The sequence below is a fragment of the Aptenodytes forsteri genome, unplaced genomic scaffold (genome assembly GCF_000699145.1).
Source record: "Aptenodytes forsteri isolate BGI_AS27 unplaced genomic scaffold, ASM69914v1 Scaffold282, whole genome shotgun sequence".
Classification (NCBI taxonomy): domain Eukaryota; kingdom Metazoa; phylum Chordata; class Aves; order Sphenisciformes; family Spheniscidae; genus Aptenodytes; species Aptenodytes forsteri.
In genome coordinates, this window is record NW_008794089.1 from 1869331 (window position 1) to 1895296 (window position 25966).

At 43.6% G+C, this 25966-nt stretch overlaps 1 long non-coding RNA gene across 2 annotated transcripts; it reads right to left on the reverse strand.

The window, feature by feature from the left end:
• Positions 1-2796: 2796 nt before the first annotated feature.
• Positions 2797-25414, reverse strand: LOC103895322. 2 transcript variants are annotated; one of them, XR_657359.2, is made up of 3 exons: positions 25272-25414; positions 8329-8532; positions 2797-4323 (listed from the first exon to the last, which is right to left on the reverse strand). It is a non-coding gene; the product is annotated as an uncharacterized LOC103895322 (long non-coding RNA). The 2 variants fall into 2 exon arrangements; XR_002086132.1 differs by lacking the exon at positions 25272-25414 and adding an exon at positions 10713-10993.
• Between the last annotated feature and the right edge of the window lie 552 nt (positions 25415-25966).

Here is a 25966-nt window from a genome sequence, read left to right on the forward strand (position 1 = left end):
AAACTCCCATAACACTTGAAGGTTTCTGTTCAGACAGATCCAGCTTGTTAACTTGCGCACAGAGCTGTGCGAGATGGAGATAGCGAAAGGATGAAGGAAGTGGTGGAACCTGCCACACCATTTGCAGGTGCAGCATCTGGAGTCAGACCTTTAACTTGATCTGAGGAGTAGCTACCAATTTATCCATCCATCCTTTGAAAAAGGAAAAGATATGCTGGATGCTCACAAGACAGTTGGACATGAACCAGCGTCTCTTCCAAAAATGAGTCAGGGCAAGAGGAATTTCAGAGAACAGCTGACTGCAATCCATATTTTCCTCCTCAGAACATGTGTGGGAAAAGATGTGAGGGAAAAAATCCTCTCTCTGTTTAATGTTTTAAATGATGTCTCTATTTCATTCACTAAATCTTAGGTCCTTCTATAGCTCCTGTTAGGGAAGGCAGGGATTTTTTTTTTCATTTTGCAGAGCTGTGGCAGAAAAACACGGAACGACTTCACAGGAAGCCTGTGCCAGGTCGGGCACTTGGTCTCTGGAGACCTGGGCTGTGTCCCTGCCCATGCACCATGCCCTCTCTTAGGCTAAAACATACCAGCCTAGACAGGTTCAGCACAACTCCAGGGCTGTTTCCTACAGTGAACCTACCTTTAGGGATACGGGGACAAGCTTTTGCTATGGAGCTACAGCGTAGAGCTTTGCCCAACAGGAGGTGTGACAGTCCAAGAGCCGGACAAAAGCACAAACCACACTTTTATGTACTGTTGATGGGTGAGATTTTTCAAAACATAGGGTGCTTTGTGTGTGCTCAACAGGCAATACCTTTACAGGATCATTGTTTCCTAAAAGTGCTGGGATCTTTGAAAATTAGGCTGCTTTATGGCATTTTCAAGACATACCCTCACTAGTAGCTTTAAAACAGGGCTGCTAACAACATACATTATTTCCCCATAAACTTATTGCTACCGTAATCTTCAAATACTTGTTCGTGGGGTTTGTTGATCAAATGCTAGATTACCAAGGGCTAAATACAATGAAATTTGACAAATGTGGCATACATGAGACACATAGGTGTGCTGCGATCCATTAGAAAAGGAAACAGGACCAGTTAGCGGGGAATCACTGCTGCTAATGACGCTGGCAGGGATCCATGCCCACAGACTCCTTAAATTGAAGGCTGCAATGGAAAGACACTGCCTTTGACTACAACATACACATTTTTCCGTTTGTTTTTGTTTTCTCATCGCATGCTACTTGGCTCTCTCTTTGTGGGAATTAGGAAGAGTGATAAAGAGATACCATCCCTTTTATACGATGTTACTCCCAGGGACCTCTGCTTAGATAGAAAAAGCCCCTGCTCAGTATTATTTCTAATTTATCTGTGGCTTTTGCAGTTCATACGACACCAGCGCAGGCAAAGCAGAAGACGGTGCTCCCAGGTTTCACAAGCAGCTCAGGGACTGACTTACTGTATCACTGTGGCTAAAACCATAACTTTGGGTGTCTCAATTCACACATGTAAAAATAAGTGACTAAACACTTCCTGGTTCCTACTTTGCTGGAAGATAGCGACATTTAATGGCTGCAAAATGCTCTGACAGCCTAAGATGTCATTTTACTTAGGTATGAAATTGCCCGTGTGCAGTACACGCATGTTAAGAGGCACGACAATGTGTTCCAGAAAAAAAAAAGTATTTTGCAGCCTGGCACAGGGCGTGTTGTAGGACCAGCAGAATAATTACAGCAGCCACAGTTGGCACTTATTAGAAAATTAAAGAAGCTGTTAACAGGTCATTAATAATCTGTGACTACCTGCCTTAATAGTATTCTTCAGTCGACAGGCATGAGGGTGAGGAGGAAATGGTCACACCTTCTTCTAAGTCACTGTAGAAGGCTGATACCCTTATTTTTCATCACTTTGTAATCTGCTTGTTTACTTCCCTCCTGGTGTCTCTTCTGACTGGCTCTTCTCTTGCTGCTAGCTCTCACACCAAAGGACCGCAAGGCTCTTGGCCAGTGAAGCCAGCAGCCGCACCTGCAACAGACAGTCCCAGGAGACAGCCAGCCCCCTCTGTGGTGTTCCAGCCTGGTAGCTGTCTCCTTGCTGTTCAGTGTTGCCTTTAAACACCTCTCCTGAGCGTGTGCTCCTACTTTTGAAGAATATTTTGTCTGCAAGGCATCCCTGTCCATTTACAACATACTATGATTTGCTCTCTCCTTGTCTTGCTCCTTGCCTTCTATGTGTAGGCAGATGGTTGGAGGAGAAGAGAAAAGCAACTTGTTTCCCTGCTTCTTCAGACAAACACACGCTCTCCAGTGCAGACAGATGCCTTAAAGTCAGATCCAGGGCATCAATTCATCTTTTGGGATCAGCTGTAGCGTATAAAGCATTTGCTGGCTCTGGTCTAATGCTTTTTGACATTGTCAGGCCCCCTTCAGTGAACTACTGCCTTGTAACCAACTTGACAGCAAGTATTGTTCTACATTTATTAATACCGTACGTGCTATCTTCAAACTGACATGTTCCAAGGCCAGGCATCAGCTGTGCTTGGCTCTGGCTTCAAGAAAAATATTCAGACAACAGCACAGACCTCCTGCTGCTAGTAAGTAAAAAAATAAATAAAAACATGCCATTACCATGCTGCTGCCACACCTTTTTACCCTTTCAATCTCAATTTTGCAATTTTTTTTTCTTTTCCTCAGGGTCTTAAAATTTGAAGTACCCACTTCCCTGCACCCTCCCCTTTTTGGCTTCTTTAAGAAAGGGCTTTTTTTTTTTCCCCCAGTCTTCTTTCAATTTATTCCTTTCTCTCTCTTTTGGATGCAAACCTAAATTCCAGAAAGTTGAATGTACATAAAAGTTAATTAAGTTCAGAAACTGTTTTTCCGCTCCTTTTTATTTTTATTTTTTTGGAATGCAGATTTTTTTTTTACTATAGCCACTGTAATTTTCTATTATTTTTAAAATGTTCAGCTTAATGGGTTATGTTTACTTAGTCAATAAGCTGATGATGCCCATGACAGGACCAGAAGTGTTTGGTTAGCAGCAGGGAGGAGAAAAAAATCAATAACTCCAAGCATTTGGCAGCTTTGTTGGGCAGGAAATCATTTGTATTCTCTGGTTTAAATCAATGACCTTCTTTTCTTTGCTGTTCCAACAGGAAATTATAAACTCTGTGAACACTATTTGCATAGTGCCTTCTGCAATACACTTGTATATGCCTGGGCAAAACAGTATGTTAACCCCAGCAGTGCTTCTCTGAGGTCTCTGTTTGAGAAACCCGGGCACTTTAGCATAGAGCTTTTCAGCTGCAGGCACTGGTATTTATTAGAAGCAGAGGCAGAATAGAGCAAGATGTGAAAAGAGCTCCTTCTCCACTTCCAACGGCACCATCAGAAGATGAAGGCATTATTATTTGACAACAGGGTTGTCTACTGCAGAGTATGAAAAAATGCCTTCTTTGTAACTTGCCAAGATGTTATATTTTCAGTATGACAGAAACTTGCTACTTCTACATTAAAGCTGCAATTGTACTTCTGTATCTTGCTTGTCATGGTTGCCCTAATGTGCCAGGTATGGTTTGAAAGTGCTGCACCTTTGCTTGAACTCAGCTTAGCATTACAGAGTTCATGTTTGTGAAAGTTTCAGCCTCCTCTAGCCTGCCTTTTTGCTAAATGCACTTAAGGAAGAAAGAGAAATTGCCACCTTGTCTTGCCATGCTGATGGGAAGCCATTCCAGGAAGGGGACATTCTGAGAAAAGGCAGTGTTGAGCCTGGCACCGAACTTGCCTTCTACCTTTTTCTGCTGCCCACCACTGCATTAAGTCCAGCTCAGCTATTTCTTAGCATGTAGGAGAGCTGGCATTCAAGAAGACAAGCTAGTCACAGGAGATGGAGGAGGTGTGTGACCCTTTTTTCTGTGCTTCCCCCAGTGTGATCACACTGCAGCCCCTAAGTCTGGGATTCTTGTCTATGGCCAGAACTAAGTGTTGCAGCTTGCAGCACCAGCAACTGGCACTGTAAAGCTCCTGGACCTAAGCACCCCTTGATGTGCTTATCTTCATCCTGTGCAGGAGAATGACATGGTAAATCAGTCTGAAAAACATGATTATAACCCCAGAAACCACCAAGGCCTCAGTAGTCTGCACTGAAATTAAATGTCATAAAATTCAGGCACCCAGATTTCCCTGTTTTGCTTTTGCACATAACAAGTCCTTTCACAGTAGTTCTCAGCATCCCTCCTGTGCTCCCGATGCCACTGGCACAAAGCTGTAGTCATCAGGTGATACTTGAAGTGTATTATTAGTTATGTCACAGCTCTCCCTCCCTGAAACAAAAAGGACAGGAATGTTACTCAGAGTGATTGAAGTGGAAGTAATACGTAATTCTTGCACTCCTGCTTTGTTTCTATTAATTTGCCAGATGTCAGGTTGCCCATCCTGACCCCACTGCAAACTCTACATGCTTGTTGGGGTCCCTTCCAGAGCTCCTGGCTGCTGGAGCACCCTTTGCATTTCTAAAATTTGCTCAAAATCGGGAACGATTGAAGGGAGCCACCAAGAAAATGAGGTGCCTCACCTTCTCACTGACAAGAGACCAAAGCAGCATCACAGTATCACAGAAGGGTTGAGGTCAGAAGGGACCTCTGGAGGTCACTTTGTCCAATCCTCCTGCTCAAACAGGGTTGCCTACAGCCAGTTGTCCAGGACAATGTCCAGATGGCTTTTGAGTATCTCCAGGGATGGAGACTCCACAACCTCCCTGGGCAACCTGTGCCAGCACTTAGTCACCCTCACAGTGAAAAAGTGTTTCCTGATGTTCAGACTGCACCTCCTGTGTTTCAGTTTGTGGCCATTGCCTCTGGTCCCATCACTGGGCATAGCTGGAAAGAGCCTTGCTCCCTCTTCTTCACACTCTCCCTTCAGGTATTTACATACATTGATGAGATCCCCCTTGAGCCTTCTCTACGCTGAACAGTCCCAGAAAGCAGAGTGCTAAATCAAAGGATGAATTAGGTAGCTATTGCTCACTTGACCTTCTTCTACTGAGTGGGTCAAAAGCAAATGTGCCTTTCTTTCCCTGTTGCTTTTTCTCCCTTCCCCATGCATACATCTCCTAAATGTCATGCTGTCACCTTTTCCCGTTGAACACCATGTACCTGGAGTCTTTCCATATCACAACAAGAAATGTTTTAATCTGGAAAGATGTGCAAATAGAATAGCTCATGCCAGAAATATGAACTGGTTTGGTTAGTTTTAGGCTTTGGACTGATTTGTGAGTGATTTATGATTACATATGAATAAAACATAATCAGAAACTGTGGAGTGATAGTGGTGTATGTACAAAGAGGAGAGCTGCTCCTGTTACACATGGGAACGTATGGGCTATAATCTAATTCTTTTGAGGTTGTGAAAGGTGTGCTATGTGACTAATTCATTTTACTAATATATGACAAGCCACCTTCATAATGGAAAAAATTACTTTCCTAGATAATTTGTTTTTTAATGAGTTATCATATTTGTTACCCTCCTAAGGGTGTATATTTTCCACTATGCAGAAAACTGGTATGGAATAAAAAATGCTGATAAACTCAAAAACTGCATTTAGCTTCAAAACAGAAGTTTGTGGGTTGTTGTTTTTTTAATATATATAAGCTACAGTCTTTGAGGTTTTTGCCATGTGTTTCATGTGGCCTCTGTTTACAAAAAGTAAAATATAATTCTTTCTGGGGAAAAGAAACTAGATTACACTGCAGGAAAAGGAGATTTAGTGCTGCAGTGTTCAAGAGTACTCAGATGGAAATTCAGCTCAAGAACTCTGTACTGAATTTAGGGCACAGATTTACCAATTGTCTCTGTTCTTGCATTTCACATAAACGTACTGCTGTATTCATACTGAACTGAACAGGATTTGCTGTAGAGGTAAAAAGCAAGACTCACTCTCTTTTCAGTTTAATACAGGGTAATGACTTTGCTGACTTCAGCAGAGTAATTCTTGATTTGTACCGCTATAAGCAAGAGCAAAGCCAGATTAGGAATGTACCCCAAAGTGACAGTGTTCAGATGTGTATTTAATCTTCATTAAATGAAACATTTGGAATAAAATGCACTATTCACTGCTCTTACCATTCTCTCTGTAAATGCATTGCGAAATGGCTTGAGGTATTTTTTTTTAACCTTTGTAACATTAGTAATGAGGACCCATAGTCTCCAAACATTACCCTCCTCATGTGATGCTTCTTCAGTGTAAATCCAACCACTTTAAATGAAGTATAACTTGGTACCAGAGAAGACAGAATTGGCTAGTTTACTATGTGTATGTACAAACAATAAGACAGCAGAATTGGCTGATAGATATACAGAGCTAAAATTTACCAGATCTGCTCCTCTGCCCAAGGCTGGCACAGAAGAGGAGCAAAACTTCCTCCTTTCCTGCCCTCAATACTCCATTAGACACACACTCAAGTGTCTTATTTGTTCTTCTCCATTTGTGTTGGCCATTGCTTTGTAACAGGCCATTCTCCTACACCGAAGACAAGCAGCTAGGCAAGCAAATGGTGCTATACCCTGGCTTGGAAGTTCCTATAAGCATGGAATTTTCCCCTGGGGATGTTTTGTCTGGGCCGTTTTATGATGCAAAGGTCTTACTGGAAGAAAGAACTGGTCCTACAAGGTCTCGATGCCTTGCTGAGAGATGAATATTAGTTAGCATATATAATATCCAGTACTGGTGGGGAAAGTAAGAAGAAAGCAACGAATCATTTTTAACTTATGCAACAAGCTGCACTGCTCTGACTGCGTTTTTCCCCAAATCCGCTTGTTAACTATGATTCAGTATGTGCCATTTGTGCTTTATGGGACTAAGAGTCTAAGCCAGTTTACTGGTGAAAGTAACAACTTTCTCATTAAATGTTAATGGCAATGTTTTAATTAGTCCCAGGGTTCTGGTAGAAAGTTAAGTCCTTCCTCCAATAACCAGCAGTTACAGATGCAGTAAGTGTTAATAACCTAATAGGAAGCAAACTAGGCAGGCGTACATTCCATCACCCAGAAAATGGATTTCATGTAGCTTTTTGATGGACCGTTCACACTTTAAACCAAAAAAGTGGTTGATTTTTAATATGGAGAGTTGGGCTGTTTGCAGCACCTAAAGCTGCAGCCCCATCATGTTGTTTCCCATTTCTCTCAGACTTGATGTTTAACGTGCTCCCTGCTGTACAGTTTGAAGCTAAAAATGTCACACGGTTTAGGGGTGGGGAGGGGAAGAAATTCAAATGGGAGCAACAACAATTCTCAGACTTTTAGCAACTGTGCTCAGACACCAAAAGAAAAAACATAAGAAATCACGAGAGATTTAAATAGCTTTGTTTCTGATACGAGCTTTTCAAACCACAAATGGACTTTTATAAAGAAGCAACAGTATGCATGGGGGTTATGCGGGAATGGGAAAGGGCTGCATATGTGAGTGTGACACCAGAAAGGATTTAGTGGGAATAGCAAAGGAACAAAGTTTTATCAAATGCTGGCCTAAAGGCCAACCAGCTGGTTTGCATCTCTATGCAAAAGGAGAGCAACCAGTTACGCTGCCCTTCCTCCCCCACCTCTCTAGCCACCAAGGTTTTAGTTGGGGGAAACTTTCTCCTAAACAGAGCCCAGCAAATTGCAAGGAAAACGCAAGATGAGCTTTTTGAAAGGCTGCTGTATCTTTAGGGATACAGTAACCTTAAGGGATACTTCAGGGATACTGTATCCTGCATAGAGGTTTTTGAAAGGTTACTGTCTCTTTAGTGATACAGTAACCTTTGGCATACTGTATCTTTAGGGATAGAGATTTGTCACTTTGATTGGTAACATCACTTTCTGATCCTTGTTTTTCTACCCTAGTAAAAAAAGTAGACTGCCACTTCATTCGCTTAAGTAACTGGCCAGCTTAGGAGATGTCTTCTGCACTTTCCAGTTTAGGAACTAAACTGAAGTTGCACAGAGAAATCTTGAGCTTTTGTCATGGCCAAGAAGCAAAACTGTTTTTGACAGTGGACAGGGCTTTTCCAGTGATCCACTGCAGTTTTCTGGCCTCAGCACTGCTGTAACTGAGGGAGTTCTTGAAATGCAACTCAACATCAACACAGTGCTAGGGTGTACTAACAAGACCCCATTTACTGTAGTTTTAGTACAAAGGGAGAGATCTGGCAATATAAGTGTCAGCTACACAGCATTGTGCTCTAGTGATTTTTCCCCTGGCTTGGTTTAAAACAGTTGTATGATAGGCTGGCAGCTATAATTACTTTAAACTCAATCGTGCAATGAATGCAGGCTTCTGAGGCCTGACTTACCGTATTCAGATAGAAGCTCAGTATCTATGGCTTGATTTTAGGCAGTTGAGGAAGCAGGGAGTGTTATTTGTCCTGTAAAACACTCGGCATAACAACAGGCTTTTTGGTGGCAGTCCTCTAAAATGGTGGTGGCAAGATCGCTATCACTTGGTAGCCTCAATCCAGCTAAAAAGCTCTCCTTGACAGCTCTTATCCAGGCTCCACCTAGAACAAAAGAGAAAATGCAAAGGAGTGGGTATGTAGCAGAGGGAGAGGAAGAATATTCAGACATTCCTAAGGATTCAACAGGGTCCCTCGACCTCCCACTCCAAGACAACATCTAGTACTGTCGGTCCTACTGCCTTTGTTTTCCTTATAACCAATTTACAGTAAAGCGAGAAGGTAGCACATGACATTTTGACATGACAGTAGTCCCATCAAAAACATTAGGGATCTCCTGCAGCTTTGTCCGGCCTTATTCACAAAAAACGTATGAAAATAACCACACATTCTTTTGCATGAAACCACGCCTGCTGGCTGTCTGAACAGTGCTAGTATTGTTTCTAAAAAGGAGGTAACGACCACGTATTTCAGTCCTACAACTAAATATAATTTTCATAATAGACATTCCTCCTGTACAGGTCTTCCTCTGTAGGTAATAATGAATAAATCCACAATAGTCCATGTGCTGGGACTTTTTGTTTACCAGTTTATCCAATTTTTATGAACTAGCCTACTTATGAACCTGAAAACTGATACATTCATTCTTCTAATGGCACTTTGTGTTTACCAGTCTCTGCACATGCAGCATTTTGCTTTGTACATGTACCAGGAAGGACAAAGTAGAGGAGTTAGTGTTTTTAAAGATGAAACATTTCAGGCTGCAGCCAAGATCTTTAAACTAGTAAGCTCTGTGAGAAGTGGAATTAGAAAACCTGGGATCCTCCAGATTTGGGCCTCTTGGAGTCTCCAAGGCCGACTGAGAGCACAGTTCCCTGCAGCCTCTCCCCTGCAGAGAAGATCCAGACCCTCTTCAGTATCCAGCCACCTGCTTCCACAAAATTCCAGTATCTTCAATATCTCAAAGACCCTGTGCCTCTCTGTCAGGTCTGTTGTAACATGGAGGGAGGTTCCCAAACTGTATATACACGGATGCGGACACACGCACAACACGCATGCTGAGAACAGTCATTTTTGTAGGAAACCAGGCTGAATATGTGCAAGTCAGTCAATACAAAGCCAGGCAATTTTCAAGACAGCTGTTAAAAAGCTTGTTAAACATTTGCTAAACTCTAGGAATGGGACTGTGTGATTGTAACAGAACTGCATACCACGGCATCCCAACAGCAGCATCTTGAGTACTCCCAGCATGCAGGAGTTAATGTTACAGTATCACCATGAACAGCCCCAACAGAAATGAGACTTTCATCCATTGGTCGCTCAGACTTAATTAATAGGACACTTTTCAATTAAACTTCAATGACATCTTTAGAAAACAAGTTTTACACCTACTATATTTCTTTTGGACAAAACAGTCTGCTCAGCTGTATTCCCAGCTGTAGGTTTTGTTTCTCCCAGCCTGCTGGCAGCCACAGCTACTTAGAAAGAGAGTAAGTTATGTCAACCGCTAGGATTTTCTACAGTACATATTACATCACCTTTCCTGATAAACTTGTCTGAGCAGATCCCTTTTCTTGCTTTCTTCTTTCATAATGTCCTTCACATTCCTCTCTCAATATTTGTTGTTCTCTCTGTGGAAGCTCAGTTGCTGGCATTTTAAGGAAAGGTTACATAGCAAAAGGGTCACTAATGGAGCTTTTTTCTCCCTATCCCATGCTCCTAGAGAGAAAACTGTAGCTTGTGGCACCTTTAGAGAAAGGTTTTCCTTCAGAAAAACCTACAACATTCATTGCTGGTTTCAGAACAAGAAAAGGAATTTGGAGCATAAATTACGATTTTAATTCTAATAGTGAAGAAGTAAGGAGGAGAAAGAGCAAAAGGCAAAACAAAACAAAGACAGCAAATTATGTTCTGGTGCAAGTAGAAAGCCAGATCCCTAAATTTTACCCTCATCCCTGACACTTGGCTGACTGTGCCCCTGATCAAATTGCTCTGTGCCTTGCTTCTTTACCAGTCCTGGTCCTTATGAAATGGCCTTTGAAGTCAAGATTCATACGTCTTTCAAAATGTCCTCTAGATAAAATGTCTGGTCCAGAGACAACTCAGGGTGCTGGGAGCCTGCCCAATTCGGGTCCATAGACTTCAAAGTAGGCAATGTAAGAACAAAGTATGTTAAGTCTGGGGACAGGATTTGGAGTAAGCTGGGAATGGAGCCCAGGAAAAAAAAAGATAAACATTTCCAACCTTAGGTGTAGAAACTTGGATGGCTTAATATACATGCTCACCAGTGCGAACACATGCACACATGTGTGTGAGCTGGCACATGAGATGGCTGCTTGCTGTTTGTTTATGCGGGCTCTTTTACAGTCCCTCATTGCAGCAAGGCAGTGTATGCAGTAGACTGGTACGGTCTGTTGTAGGGAATCAGCTCAAAAGCACGGTAAGGATGCTTATTTTGACTAAAGCTAAATGGCTGAACATGAAGTTGGGTGGTATCTTCTATTCAAATGCAGCTCCTTCTTCTAAACACGGTGGCTCCCACATGATCTTCTTGAGTAGTTTGAATCTTTCTCTACAAAAAATGGAGAAGGAAATCTAATTCCCAGTCTAGGAAAGGAAACACAGCTAAGTGAACGCTGTTAGCAAGGGCAAGCGTATTATCTCCGCCTGTTTGAGAGCCCACTGAGGTTGAACAAAATCTTCTCATTAGCTGTAGTAGAGTCTTTATTACACTGCATTTGAATGATCTGTTTAGGATTTAGCATTTCTTGAAAAACACACTGCTTTTACTCCCGAAGCATTTTCCATTCCATGGGACTTGGTAACGCTTCAATTTTGCAAAATGCTGAACGACCTGTGTCATGTTAACATGTAGTGTAACTGAAGCACCCTGTACCCTGCAGTAGTGCTCTCTGGACCTCCGTTTATTAAGGGATCTGTGAAAAATCAACAGAAAAAACGCAAGCAAGCTATTTTGAGCAGGCTTAAGTTTAGTACAAATAGGTCCTCATCTTTACTGGAAAACTTTTAAAGGAGCCAAAAAAACCCCAAAAAATAATTCAAACCCACTGTGCTTCAACAGCACAATAGTCTAAAAATTAGCTTAATCCTTTTAGGATCAGCAATCTGGGCAGATAACTAAAGCAATGGATAATAAAATAGCCACACACTGGGTACCCAGTTAATGTATCAGCAAGCTGTTGATGGTATATAAACAATGCTAAAAGGACAGGAAATTATTAAAGCAGAAGGCAATACTTCATTTACTATTCAGCTGGGATTACTGCTTAGGAAGTCACTAATACACATTCATAATGAATACTAGAAGTGAGCACAGGCAGAAACTTGCCTGTTACCCAAATGAGCATGACTAGTGCTGAATGTTTCTCTTACTAATCTTTCTTAGAGACTGAACTTCACTTCCAGAAAGGCAAGCTTATTTGGGAGGTTCCGTTTTCACACTTAATTGCAGAATCAGACACATGGAGCTCTCCCAGGAGCTCTTTGGGTTTTGGTTTCTTCTGAGCAGAAAGAACATCAAAGAGTAACAAAGCCCAAAGCACCTGCTCTGAACTTGGTTTGCCGACCTGCACAACAGTTGTGTGTGGATTGGGAATTTCCTTCTCTTTTCTGGAAGGTAGAAGAAGGGAACAAAAAAAAAAGGAAAACTAGCCCAAAGTAGTATTCTGTTCTTGCGCCAGTTGATCTGTTTAGGATTTTGTCACTGGCCTCTGCCAGACCAGGAAAGGCTTCAGTGTATGAGAAACAGCACTAAGAGATCAGATTGGAAGGGGACGTACCAAACTAGTGGATGCAGTATGGGGTCCCTGGCATGACCAGACCCCTCCCATGGTACAGTGTGACCCCCCTGCCACTTTTGACAGAAACCACTCACAAGACCGCATGACGACTTCCCTACTTTTCCTGTCTTAGGAGTCTCAGGTGAAGAGGCAGCTGCCTCGTGCCAACTGATTGGGAAATGTTAGGCATGAGGTGTGTCTTCCAAAAGGTCTGAATCAGGATTGCAATGCCCAAGTCAGATGCCTAAAGTAAGGAGGCAGTCTCAATCCAGACTACCCTTTCCCCTTCCTGAAATGCCAAAGTTGCTGATTTTCCCACTTGCCTTTTCAGTAGCTATGGATTTCTGTTAGAAAGGGATGATACAGTAACTTAATTTCTGAAGCACCAAAAAATGCTGCAATGAGAGATTCAGATAACGCTACTGAGGAGCACTTGGTGTCTCATACAGAAGCCCTGTGCAGGATGGGCTGCTATCACAGGTAAAACCAACTGGGTTAGTAACAGACTGGAAGCTGTGGCTTCTACAGAGAAAAGGCAGACTCGGGACAAACGAAGGGACATGAAATAAGGAACTTCTGACCATACCTTGGCCCCCCATCTTCCATTTTTACCCCTTCCCCTCCTCCCGCTCCATCCCTTGTCCTCCTCCCCTTTTGCAAAAATACAAAATGGCACTGGTCGTCTTACAACTACACATCACTTGTCAAAGATCTGTCTCCTCCCTCTCTGTATGAGCTAATCGTTCCCAGCAAGCTTTCCAGGGTGATGAGTCAGTGGCACAAAGAACTGACAGATTAGATGTGGTATTTATTTTCTTCTGCTTTTTTTAAGCATGGCAGTCTCCCCCATCCACAAGCATAGAGGAAGGGGTAATCGAACGTACTGCAGCTGGGAGCTCTAAGGATAATGTCCGCAAAACCTGCAGCTTCCAGTAAAAGCCTTGTAGTTTTTGTATTCTTTTTTGGTACCAGGCGTTGCTGGATGTTTACTCAGCGACACACTGTGTTAGAAGTTGCAACATTCATCTTTAAACATTAATTATCAAGGCATGATTGCTTCAAAAATCCACTGCCTGAGGCCAGGGCCTAGGAAGTGGAAAATGTAATTTCAGAAAGAGATGAGAACAAATGCTGAGCCTTTTAATTGCAGGTTAGTACAAATGACTAACAGTAAAGCAAAAATCGTTTGGATTATTTGTTGTTATGAATGTCGAATTCAAATCTTAGCAGTGAGTTGCCTGGGGTTTGTTTTTTTTCCCCCCCCTCTTCTTTTTGTAAAAGTCAGAGAAGCTGGTGAATTTTAGAGAGGTGCAGGAAGTACATTTCTAAAAATTCAGTTAAAATCATTTACTAGATTGGAAGAAAGAAAGAAAGAAACGGCTAAATCACGCACGCAAAGTCAGACAATAGTTGCAATAGTTCTTGGACAGTTACTGTGCTTATTTGAAGTTTCATTTTGGGATGAAGGCTGCAGTGATTCTCGGCATCTATCTCCACCTCCCTCAGTTCTACTGAAATCTACCTGGAATTACCAACAGTGTAACAATGGATCGGGCCTGTTTCATCACATGTGGCAACACAAGATTAAATGCTCCTGTGACTCAACATTGCCGTATCGGGTGTCCCAGATTGAAGCCAACAGAACCATTGCAATAGCAATGGCATCTTCATCTCCGTCCTTCTGGCCTTGCTGCTGGCAGACTGGGGACAGCCCTGCGTGAGCACCTTTGCAAGGCATCAGAGGCACTTCCTTTCCCACAAGGGTAAAGAACTTGTTCATTCTAGCCCCCCATCACTCCTCAGTGTTGGCCATGTCTGGGAGCACGCAACTGATGGGGAGATGTAACTCATGGTCTAGTGGGCCTGAGGCCGGTTTCTCGTGTGACCACAGGAGAGACCGTAAGAGCAGAGTCTGTAATGGTCCTAAAGTTGCAGTTATGCACCAAAGCCCAGAGGCCAAAGAGACTCCGAATTGTGACACTCATCTTTTCTAATGCTGACATTCACCAGGAACCTCCAGTTCTGCTTCTGGGTGTGCTCAGAAGCACTTCTGACCTCATAGCACTGAACAGCTTGGTGCCTGCCTCCCTAGGATTGAGAAATGGCATGCCACTTCACTACCAGAAGGGCCTGATCCACTAGGTGTATCAAAAACCTGCCTAACCCATCATGTCTCATCCAGAGGAGCAGAGAGAAGACAAGAAGATGGAGGTGATGATAGTGCTTGTGTCCCATCTCCTCTCCCCACTTGCTTCTATCTAACAGTTCTGTACTGAAAGCTTTTTCCCTGTAACCTGAGAGATCTGGTTTCAACACACTCCGAGTATGTTCTCATGCTGAGTCAGTCTGCACTCTTCTGTTAAATGGGGAATACAAGACCTTCTTTACCTCATGGCCATTCTCACCAGGCCTGTACTGCAGACCCTTGCCCACAGGCCAGTTTTTGCAGGACTCCTCATGACCACACTGTTAAGAGTTTGCTCCCTACTGAGTGGGCTGGCTGCAGCCACGCTGCATAGTGCTCGGCTCACGTCTCCTCTTGTGACCCTGTAGCTAACAGTTGTTATCTTCTGTGCATAGGCTTGGTGGGTTTTTTTTCAGTTCAAAGTATGGAGAATACTAACAGGTGCATGCTGCAGGCCAGCAGAGCAGTGCTGCATCAAAAACATTACAATGCCAGAAAAAATTGTTGGCGTGCCCTAGGAAAAGGATGGGTGAGGGCACAAATTATGCTATTGCCTAACCTGGAATAATGCTGAAGCACTGTCCTTGTTGAAGGAAATACATTTGGTGTCTTCCACATCTATCCTGTCTGTCTGGAGCAAACCCTGGAGTGAACTACATCGTTGACGACACTCACATTTCCCCTTGGGGATACCAACAGATTTGTTCCAGAAGAGAGCTCAGACACTGACGGGTGTCTGACATACTGACCACGGGTAGTATGAATGACCAGGAAAACCAACCCTGGAGCAAAACAGGAGTGCGCCAAGCTACCAGTACAGACACAGCATTTTTAAGCAATAGCTGTTCTACTTTGATGGGGCCCACGAAGTTCAGGAGAGGTATCTCTGCTGAGCTCACTCTACTCGGACAAAGCACCAAGCAGAACATCAAAACCAAGTGAAACACAGTGCTGTACAGCAGCCCTCAGTTGGTGTGGTCAAATAAGTAATAACGACATTCATTTTCTCACTATTCCTCCCTCTCACACTTTCAAATAACCCAAGTGTGTGCTGCTTTTGTAGGGTGATGTCTGAAAGTGTGCAGAAGAAGATTGGGGCTTGCACTGTTACCCATCCTCCCCTTCTTTGCCAGCGATCCAGTGACCAGTTTCAGTTCTGTTTTATCACAGGTATGACTGGGAGACTGAGAGGAGTCTCCTGTGCCTCTGCCCTCTTGAATGTCACTGCTGCTCTACGGAAACCCAGCTGCCACTATGTTTTCCTGACCGCCTCTAGGATGATTGTCAAGGACAGAAAATATTAATTAAATTTTAATTAATAAATTGAATACTGTGGGGTTAATTATAGCTATTTACAGGGAGTGTATGGGATTTGGAGGGCCTACCTTCTGGTGTTTTTGCACAAAGTGTTGCCTCTTCCTCTAAGCTCTAATTAGCTGGCTTTTTTTTTTTAATAGCCAGTCTCCAAATGATTGCTCAGTAGCTCTCATTTTGTTCCTCATCAGCAGTTCTCCAGCACAGCTGCTACAGAAGGGAAGCAGCCCTGCAGTTTGCCTTGCAGGGAGCAGGTGATAAAGAATCTATCAGAAGCGGTGTAAACCAGTAACATGAAAAAAACAAGAGGCCCAGCCCCTAACATTTTCTAGCAAGGGGACTATATAAGAAACAAAGGACGTGGGCAGAAATAAGAAGGAGCAGCAACATCTGAAGCTGCTGCAAGGTCAAAAATCTTCTGTCCATATGCAGCCCTCTTGTCCAGCTGCATGTTCTGCCTTCCTGGATGTGCATAACGCCAAGAGTCATCAACAGCAGACAAGCACCAGGGAAAAAGCAGGCTGTTCCAGCACAAAGTCAACTGCGCAACTCAGAATAATTTCTTCTCTACTCCTTATTTTCAACCTACACGTTTCCTCCTTAGTGGTAAAACTTTTTTAAAATTTAAATGGACTTAATTATCTGTATTTTAAAACCAGTTACTTTTAGCCAGTCAGTGTACAGCTGTAAAGAGCAACGGTCCTTTCAGGACATTGTTAAACTAAAGGCACACAATAAACACACTGTGCCCAGATATCAGGAGTTTATTCCAGCCTGCTTTTCAATTTCATGCCACTAGATGCAAACTAATAGTGCCTAAGAACCAGCACAGAAGAGAGCTTTGGGAGTTTGGGGGTTATTTTGGATGTTGTTTTGTTGGGGTTTTTTTGCAAAAATTATCAATGTGATCAGCAGACAGCCCGCTGCTTTCCCTCAAGTATCTTGTCCTCCCTGCTAGTGTTCGCAACTGAATGGCTGCCACGGCAGCAGAGGGCACCGGCTGGAGGATGAGGACTGGCAGTGGTGCCGCAGCCGGCAGCTGGCCTGGTGCCTGCCTTCCCCTTCCCACTGCAGCAGCTGGCTCTGTGTGGCAGGCACAGGAGCCTGTCTTTGGGTCCTGCTGAGGTGAGATGGGATGAATAAAAGAGGGAAAAAAGATTTTTTTGTAACCAAGAGCAATAATGCTAGTAAAGAAAAATGGGGATAGACTGGCCAACATGGAGAGCAGGATATCCCCAAAACCCAGCATGGATCCCTGTGGTTTCTGAGGTTGGAAAACCATTGCCTAAATTAAGAAAGCTATCTTCCATCTCAAGAAAGGAAATGTAAAAGCCAGAATCACTCTTGCATAAAAGCCTAACTCATCTGGCTCCTCAAGCGTGCTTGAAAATTTTATCCACTCTCCTTTGCAGCGAAACGGTTTCACTGCCCAAGGGGCACTGAGCTGAGGGCTCTCCAGCACCAGGGTGTCTCCTCACGCCACACTTTGGCTGAAAGCCTCGGACTACAGTGCCAAAACCCTGCTCCAAGTCTACCTTTCACAGCCACAGAGATTCCCCCAAAACAGAGAAGATAAAGCACCGTCTCTTCTTTTAGTATTTAGAATTGTGTCACCTGAGAAACGCTTGCCAGCATGTGTGATAACTCAACTGCTCGCACCAATACACACACATCTACTAACAGAGCAGCAGTGCCCACACAGCACTAGCAGCGGCTGCAAGACATCCTTTAAAAAAAAAACAACTGAATGGTGTCTTCAGACAGGCTTTTCCCCACTTCAGCAGCAAAACTAATTTTGTAATGTGGGGGGTAAAGATCCCACTTCTTAAAGCTTTTGCTCCTCCCGAGGCTCAGTTGCTTATTCAAGTCACAAGATCCCAGTCACACCTACAATTATTGATCATCCCCATGCCGGTCACCCATGGGCTCAGAGGCCTGGAGCCAAGCAAGGAGAGCACAGGCTTGGTTGCAGGCTTAAAGGGCTGAGAGCCTTTAAGGAGGCTGAGACCCCGGGTTAGCGAGGCAGTTTCGAGCCGGAGTGGTGGTGCCCGCCTGGCTGGGGCCGGGCAGGAGCTGGGCAGGGAGAGCTGCCGGCAGGCTCGGGCTGCCGGTGCCACCTTCTGGACACATGTGCAAGCATTATTCACCTTCCCCTTGGGAAGGAAGCACACTAAGGAAAGTGTCTTCATTTCACTCCCCAGTCCTGCTTTTTTTGTTTCCCCTCTGCTTTTTAATCCATCCTCATGTAGCACGTAACTCAGGGGGGAGCAGCCCCAGCAGGGTGGCAGCAGCAGGCCCCAAGATGGATGCGCAGTGCATCCCGCCTTCTGTGGAAAAGTACGTACTGCAACCTCGGAAAAATGCTCCCTCCCTTTAGCATTTCCTCTTCTCCAAGCATCTCTGAGAAACAGCCAAGCATGGGAGAAGTAGAGACGAGACAGTGGCACTCGTCTTAAAAGACATCTGTGCATTTAGGCCAGGGAGGAAGAGCAGGGGCATGCAAAGGCACCCTGGTTAACACTAGTGGCACCATCTCAGGGGCTCAGAGAGTATTAATTTCAGCAAGGACTAGCCTGCGGAGAGGAGTCTGATTGGTCTTGCTGTCTGATTAGCTTTAATGGCCATGTGTGAATGCAGACATCATGAAGTCTTGCCATTTATGTCAACGGCAGTCGTGTTGTCAAAGGGAATTGTCCTTTTTAACATCCAAACCACAAACTGTTGAGCGTGGTTACACCACAGACATTACTGAGAGCAAGGCTAAGGTTAGAGAGGCCACCTCATTCTGAAAGAATCCAAAATTGTATCATCTCCTGCGGACAGCAGCTGCAGTGCTACCTACTTCTTATAGCTGCAGAGTGGGACCCGACCACTGTCTTCCAAGTGGCAAACAGGATGCATACACCCAACACAGCCTCAAAACCGGCTCACAGAATAAGCTTGGGAACAACTTTTAGCGCAGAGAAGATGTCTCCAAGGAATGGAATCTTTAAAGAGCACAATTATGAGTGGCAGACCAGGAAATGCTGTGAGGTTGGAAAGAAATGTCTGAATTGGTAGAAAGCAAAAAGGAGCCAAAAGGAAGAGCTAAGGGGACGATGCAGAAGGCAGGCAGCAATGAAAAGTTGCAGGCTGCAGAGCGCAGCTCTGAAGGGCTCTTCACTGGAGACTTGCTCTTCTGCTCCAAACTAAGATGGAGCTGAAGAAATGTGGAGTTTGAAGCTGTCAAATGCTTGCAGCAGCTGCAAGCATGCAGCATCTAAAACAAAGGGCCTCAATTTAGTGGCAGCTTTTTTAGGGATTACCGTAACATGAGACAGTGGCAATAGAGGCAATGGGTCATATGAAGTGCACAGGTAATGAAATGTGGTCCATGATGGGAACTTAAATGATCTAAGTATATTATACGGATACTGCCGCGCTTCTATACTGCAAATGTACTTGTTTCCATTTCAGAGACCGGGGCTCAGCAGTGACGTGGAGTACATAAGGCAAATGTACAGCAATGGTAGGGCAATATATTTATTTCAGAAACATAAGGTACGTGAAATATTTTTTCATTACATTTATTTTAAATCTGCCAAGCCTTCCTTTAATACACACACAGCTTAATGATAAATACCAACCGTGTGGGGATTAAAGCTGCACCGCAGCTTTGATATTGCCATGTTGCTATTATGCAACCCAGTTTCAGATGCTGACCCAGCTAGGTTGTCAGTTTTTACAGTTGGACTCCACTTGAGTTTAGTTGCTGCATAGCTCGCCCAAATATATGTAGTTACTGCTTGTTTGTGCAATGGCTTCACTGGATTTCTTTTAATGTAGATTTATTAAAAATAGCAATAGGCTATCTTCCACAATGGTGTAATCAGGGTAACTGATGATAATGGCAGTTTACTCACGTCAAAGCATCTAATTCCTACTGCTGTTGAGTCTCAGTTCCCATAGCTCTCCAAGAAGGACACGGACAACAACTGTCTGAAGTAAGTTTCAGCAGGATGTGGGATTCTGAGCCCTGCAGAAAGGGAGTCATAGATGCGCTTCTCTCTAGCACTGGTACTTGACAGTGTTGTATGCTTTATAACAAAGGGGGTCAGTGAAGTACTTTTACTCTCTTTGGCTACTACACTGAGGAAATAGCAAGATCTCTATTTATAAATTTTATAATTTCCGGTCTGTATTGATTTTTAAAAGCATCTTTAGCATGCAAGCAGCTGTTTAATGCATTTTGACCCAAAAGCAGGGCATTTGCATTAGTATTCCCACTAGAACATTTGTCCTTTCGTGTCCATGCATTAAGGCCCTGTTTAAAATCTGTCCATGTCCCTAATCTCTCTGGGGAGCTTTCCCTGAATATTCAATGCTAGTCCACAGTCTGTAACAAAAGAGAGAGGGAAAAAAACAAGAGACAGAGAACAGTGTTTATGCATAAAGTTCAACAGCCTTTTCATGTAAAAAACATACGCACACACAAAAGCACCTCAACTACAGAGCCTGGCATTTCCACAGCAAAGATCTGACAGTGTGTGCAGTTTTTCAAGTTAACTAATTTACAATAAGGGCATAAGGCATCTGAGCTCCAGATGCACTCATTCAGGCAGCCAGGGCCATAAATAAAATAGAAAAGAATGCTCTGACTCTAACACGGGTTTTACAGAGATGTGTTGAAGGTCTAGCAGATGGGTTTTGCTGTCTCAGCTTTTACCTGTGTAACAAAGTAAATGCATAAAGCTGCTTACTGGCTCCTTCAATTCAAAACCTTTGCATTCGCTTCCATATGCTCCCGTGAAGATACAGCTAACAAACAATGAGCAAAATCCTAACCCCCAGGGAAGCTGATGGCAGAACTCCCACTGGCTCCAGCAGGCTCTGAGTGTTGCTCAACATAAATGCAATTGGCTGAACTTGACTAACAGCATAACCAATATTGTAATCAAATTTGTATTCTTTCATCTATAAATTTGCCACCCTAACGCTGCCCCTGGTGCTGCTGTCGCCCCGTGGTTCTCGCAGAAGAGCAAAACCAGTGACAGAGCTGCTGCCACCGAAACTGGGCTCACTGCAGCCTCAGCCCATGCTGACAAGCAGCTCTCTCCCATGGAAGGGTGAGAAATCCTCTCCTGAATTAGGACAACATATCAAAACATTTTGTCATACCATTAACTTCGTTTTGCTCAATCTACGTGCTGTTCTAACGCTGTTCTTACAAAGCAGAAAACTGGAATCCTGCACTTGAAAGACAGCATATCAGATAGCAGAAATTTCTGATTTTCAAAAAAGTTTGCCAGTTGAGAAATGAGTTTTTTCCCTCACGCAGAGACTTCATCATCATCGTCATCATTCAGTCTAGCTTTCAGAAACATCTGAGTATTCTTTTTGAAGCCAGTCTGCTGTTTGGGCAGATGGCACGGAAATTTTACAGTCCATTTCATCCCTGATGCCTACAGTTAATGCTAACTGTTAATAATGGGATACACACACATGGATACATATACAAACACACATGCATATACAGACATGCTGAGAGAAGAAAACATTTCTGATGTGTTCTGATAAGGGAATTAAATTGGCAAAGGAAAATTCCTGAGCTCAACACATACTAGAAGTACATCTCCAAAACTGTGTATTTGGCTGGCTTTAGGAAAAATCATGCACTGTGAACAACTAAGCAACGCTTCCTAGTTCAGTATTTCTGGAAAATCAATTCCTCTGTTTCTCTCTTAAGCCTTACCAAAATACATCTGCTCACCTGTAGTTTTAAAATATAACCATTTGGGTGGCCAAATTCAGTTTGGTTTCTGTGGATGGTCACTATTCGCCGCACTTGGCTCTGATCTGCAGGTCTCAGATCCTCTTGCCAGAAATACACGTGGCAATTTAAAGGTATGTTTGACTCATTCCATTTCATAACCGGGGAATACTTTTTTCCTCTCAAGATTCTGGATTTAAAACTGAAATTCCCAGCATTCAGGATGGGGAGATGACAGGGAGAGGAACACCCAGCCTGGGATTCCCTAAGACCAAAGCCTACATCAGGAGGAAGCAACAGGGGCAACCCCAGGGATGGGAGGTAGAACAGGCAGTACAGGGAACAGGCACCAAGGGAGTTGCCAAACTAATGCAAGGCTTACCCATGGTTGGGTATGTTCTTCCAGAGCCCGCCTTAAGAAGCAACACTTGACTCAAGCAGCTCTTGTAACCTGGGCTCCGGTCATCCTTCTCAGTACCTTGGCTCAGTCCCTCCCCACAGTCTCCATCCCTGCCTGCTTTCTGGAGCACCCCTGTAATGCACCCCAGCTTCCAGTCAAAGCACTGCTTTGTAATACAGCTTAGGGAAAGACGGAGGAGGAAGAAGAGAATAAACAGATTTGAGGACGGATGACTCAGACTAACTAGAAAATGTGCTTAAAGCAAGTTTGTTTCGTCAATGGCAGTGCTCTGCTGTTTGCTTTACCCCTTTTAGACTGGGTCATCCCAATTCTTCTCCATTTAATGGTGACATAACTAAGTGGCCAGGAGGAAGCTGTCTCACCTGTCATAAAAGCACAGTATGCAGTAATCATAGGAGGCTACTGTTCAAGACAAAGCCATGAACTCCACTTTTAAGAATGTGCTGGGCTGTAATTCTGAAGAATACATTTATTACCAAACTCTTGTTTTTATAAGTCGCAAACCAAGACAGAGCTCCCTTCAGCACTCAACTGGCTTTATGAGTCATGAGCCCTGCAGTGCATTGCCATGAGACTTTGCTTTAGAAATAAAATTGTTTGTTCAACAGCAGAACACCCCAGTTCAGCCTTCTCTTTCCACAACTGCTGTTTGGTCTCAAACCAGAATGAAACAGCTCTGGAATTACACATGCACTTAATGTCCTTCTTAGTATCTACCAAATTCAGTATAAAAGCATCATGGTGAGTTTCTAAGTCTGACATCTGCTTAATTAAGCAACATTTTCAATATCTGGCTACTTTGCAAAACCAGGAAGCTAAGTAAAACAGGTCTAGTGCAGAGTCAGTCATGTGATTTTGGGGGGAGGGGCGGGGGGCGGTGCTAGAGGTTTCCCAGATATCCCTTATTTCAAAGCAGGAAAAAAAACAATGGCCAGCTCTGTACCAAACCACAGGTCAATAGATTTCAATGGTCCAAGGTTAAAATTGGCCTCCAGCTAGCTGCACAGACTTATCCCACAGGTATTAAACAGGAAACTTTTAAGACTTAAAAATAGTTACAGTTATGCAACTTACTCTTGTAAAAGGATTTTTATCATGTACATGAAGACTAGAAGCTTTTCTCCTTTGAAATGTTTGTGTTTGACACTTCCTCTGTAGCACTGCAAGTCTGTGTTTTTCTCCCTTGCATAGGCTGCGGGTTGAGTTTTGTTTTGCTATTTTGTCCTTTTTTCTTTCACAAATCGAGCTGTCAGCAGCATGGGAAGTAAATCTGTAACTGGGACACTTAAGAACTCTGTTCTGAGACTGTATCGCTACCTCCAGTAAAGTCACCCTTGGAAACAAGAGCACTTGAGAATATCTTAGCACACAATGAAAGGCTTTTCTCTATGGTTTATTTAGCTGAAAAGGAAAAACACAATTCAAGTAAAAAAACCCAGAGATTAGAGATGCTAAAAGTATGTGATCTCTGCTGAGCTTCCTGCTACTGCAGGCCACAAGCTCTAAAAAGCACTGTGTTTGAATATCCGCTTTGGTGGGGACAACACTTTTGGGCTGGGAGATAAACCTAGTTTCTTGGACTGATATGAAAGCTAAACAATAATATATGCTCCTCTCCTACTACCAAAACCACTCCCAAAGCTAAGGGAGTCCAGCCCAATACCAAAGGGCCATGCTGAGCACAGCTGGTTGCTACACGAATTGCTTTAGCCTGCTATTAACTTCTTCCTCTGCTCCTTACTCACTGCCCTGTATCACAGCTAGTAGCTGTGCTCTCCACATGTCCAGCCTCCATCCCCAGCAGATCCATCCCATCTGTCCCCAGATGCCACATCTAGCCACCACTTCCCAGGTGGCCCAGCTTACCTAACCTCGATCTCCTGCTGGGCCCCGGAGCCTATCTCCACTGTCAGATGCGCCACGCTCAGCCAGCCCAGCTATGTAATTAGCAGTGCAGCTGCACAGCTACCAACCTGCCAGTACGCATGTGGCAGACCACTTCTTGGCAACTATTAGTCATATATTGCATAAGAAACAGTCCCTTAACACAGGCTAGTTTTTCCACTCCCGAACCATGTAAAGGACATAAAAGCTTTTGGCCATGCAGAAAAGTGAACAAAATGAGCGGTAATTAACTCTCATGACTACAAAGGCTACCAACTTCGGCACTTGCAAAGGGGATCAGAGGCAGCTGAGCTGAGAAAGAACTGTAGCAGAACAAGTATTTGCCTGGGAGCAAACACTGCCAGAGTGCTTATTTTAGAATGAATAGTCATGTTAGTTAACTAGAGCTAACTACTGAACAAATAGCTCACGTTACAGCATACCGAGGTACACTAGATGCATCCTTTGATCTACTGACTGACAGACCTACTGGAGTGTTCTTTTATTCAGAAATTGAAAAAACTCCAATTTATCCTTCATAGCTGGTTCTGGTTTTTGGTACAGTCTTTTCACAGATTAATAGGAACGAAACTTGTATGAAAAAGGAACCTAAAATGGACTCATTGCAGTATGTATGTAAATGATATTTACATTCAGCGTGAGCATGCGGTTTGCAAAGAAAAAAAGAGCAACCAAATTAAAAGTTTTTCTGTAAATCGACACGTGACTGTTAACCCCTTACTCGTATCTCCGTCAGGACAGGCAAGCTTTGGTGCACTACATGCCCTTGTCGTTTCTGACCTTTTAACACAACTGCAGCCTCTCAGCATCAGGATTTGGCCTGCTGTTCAGTAGCATACTATGTAGCCCGCCACGTCCTACGTGCCACTTACTTAAAATACCAGTGTGGACAATGAATATGGCTCCCATGGTTTTCAAGAAGTAGGGGAAGAGAGCTGGTTTTTTGGGAGTGTTTTCTAAGGCAACCAAAATTCATCCTAAAAATTACAAGTAAAATGTGTTCTGATTATCATCATGCAAGTAAACACATCTCATCTGGAAACACGTGAATTGATGAGTAAAAGTTTCTTTTTTACATGAACTGCTTTACACTGATCATAAACTTAAGGGATTTGACAGGGATTAAAGATTCACTTGTCAGCTGCTATGTCCTTTAATAAGCTTCTTAACATCTATACTGACAGAAGCAGCATGTCCCCAATTTAGCAAACCAGGCTATCTCTGTCCAGGTTTCACTGCAGCTCTGGAGGCCTGGAAAGAGTATTAAATGCAGTGAGTCTTCTGCCCCCTTTAGGGAAATAATCTACTAAATAGATTTTCTTCAGACCCAGCTTTTGTGAAACGGACAATAAAAGTATTAACTTAATTTCCAGGAGCCACACAAAGTGTGTGTGGCTCTTCATGCTCTATTGAGGAGAAATTAATGCACCAAAAACCCGTGTTGTGCTCTGCTATGTCCTGTTCTCATACCTCCTACTTTAGTTCAGGTCCACAGCAAGCTTCTTCCTCAAGGCTTATTCAGCTCGGTAAGGATGGCTTGCTTGACAGCAGCTAGGGGTTCTCTGCCACAGGCAACGCAGCTGCTGACCGTCTAACCCAGCCAAGCCATCTTAATCCCTGTTTTGCACTCTCACCTGTAACATGGAGATGAAATAATTCTTTCACCTTTCCAGCTAAATATTTTTCTACTTTTTAAATGGTACGCTCCTTAGAACAGAGGATTGACCACATACTTATCCAGAACCAAGCACAAATCACCCTTTGCTTTAGTTCTTTGGGATCTCTGGATAAGAATCATAGAATAGTTTGGGTTGGAAGGGACCTCTAAAGGTCATCTAGTCCAACCCCCCTGCCATGGGCAGGGACATCTTCAACTAGATCAGATTGCTCAGAGCCCCGTCCAACCTGACCTTGAAGGTTTCCAGGGATGGGGCATCCACCACCTCTCTGGGCAACCTGTGCCAGTGCTTCACCACCCTCAGTGTGAAAAATTTCTTTCTTATATCTAGTCTAAATCTACCCTCTTTTAGCTTAAAACCATTACCCCTTGTCCTGTTGCAACAGGCCCTGCTAAAACGTTCCCCTGCATTGCCTGACTTTGCCTTGCCTTGCCTTGCCTCGCTTTGCCTCGCTTTGCCTTGCCTTGCCTTGCCTTGCCTTGCCTT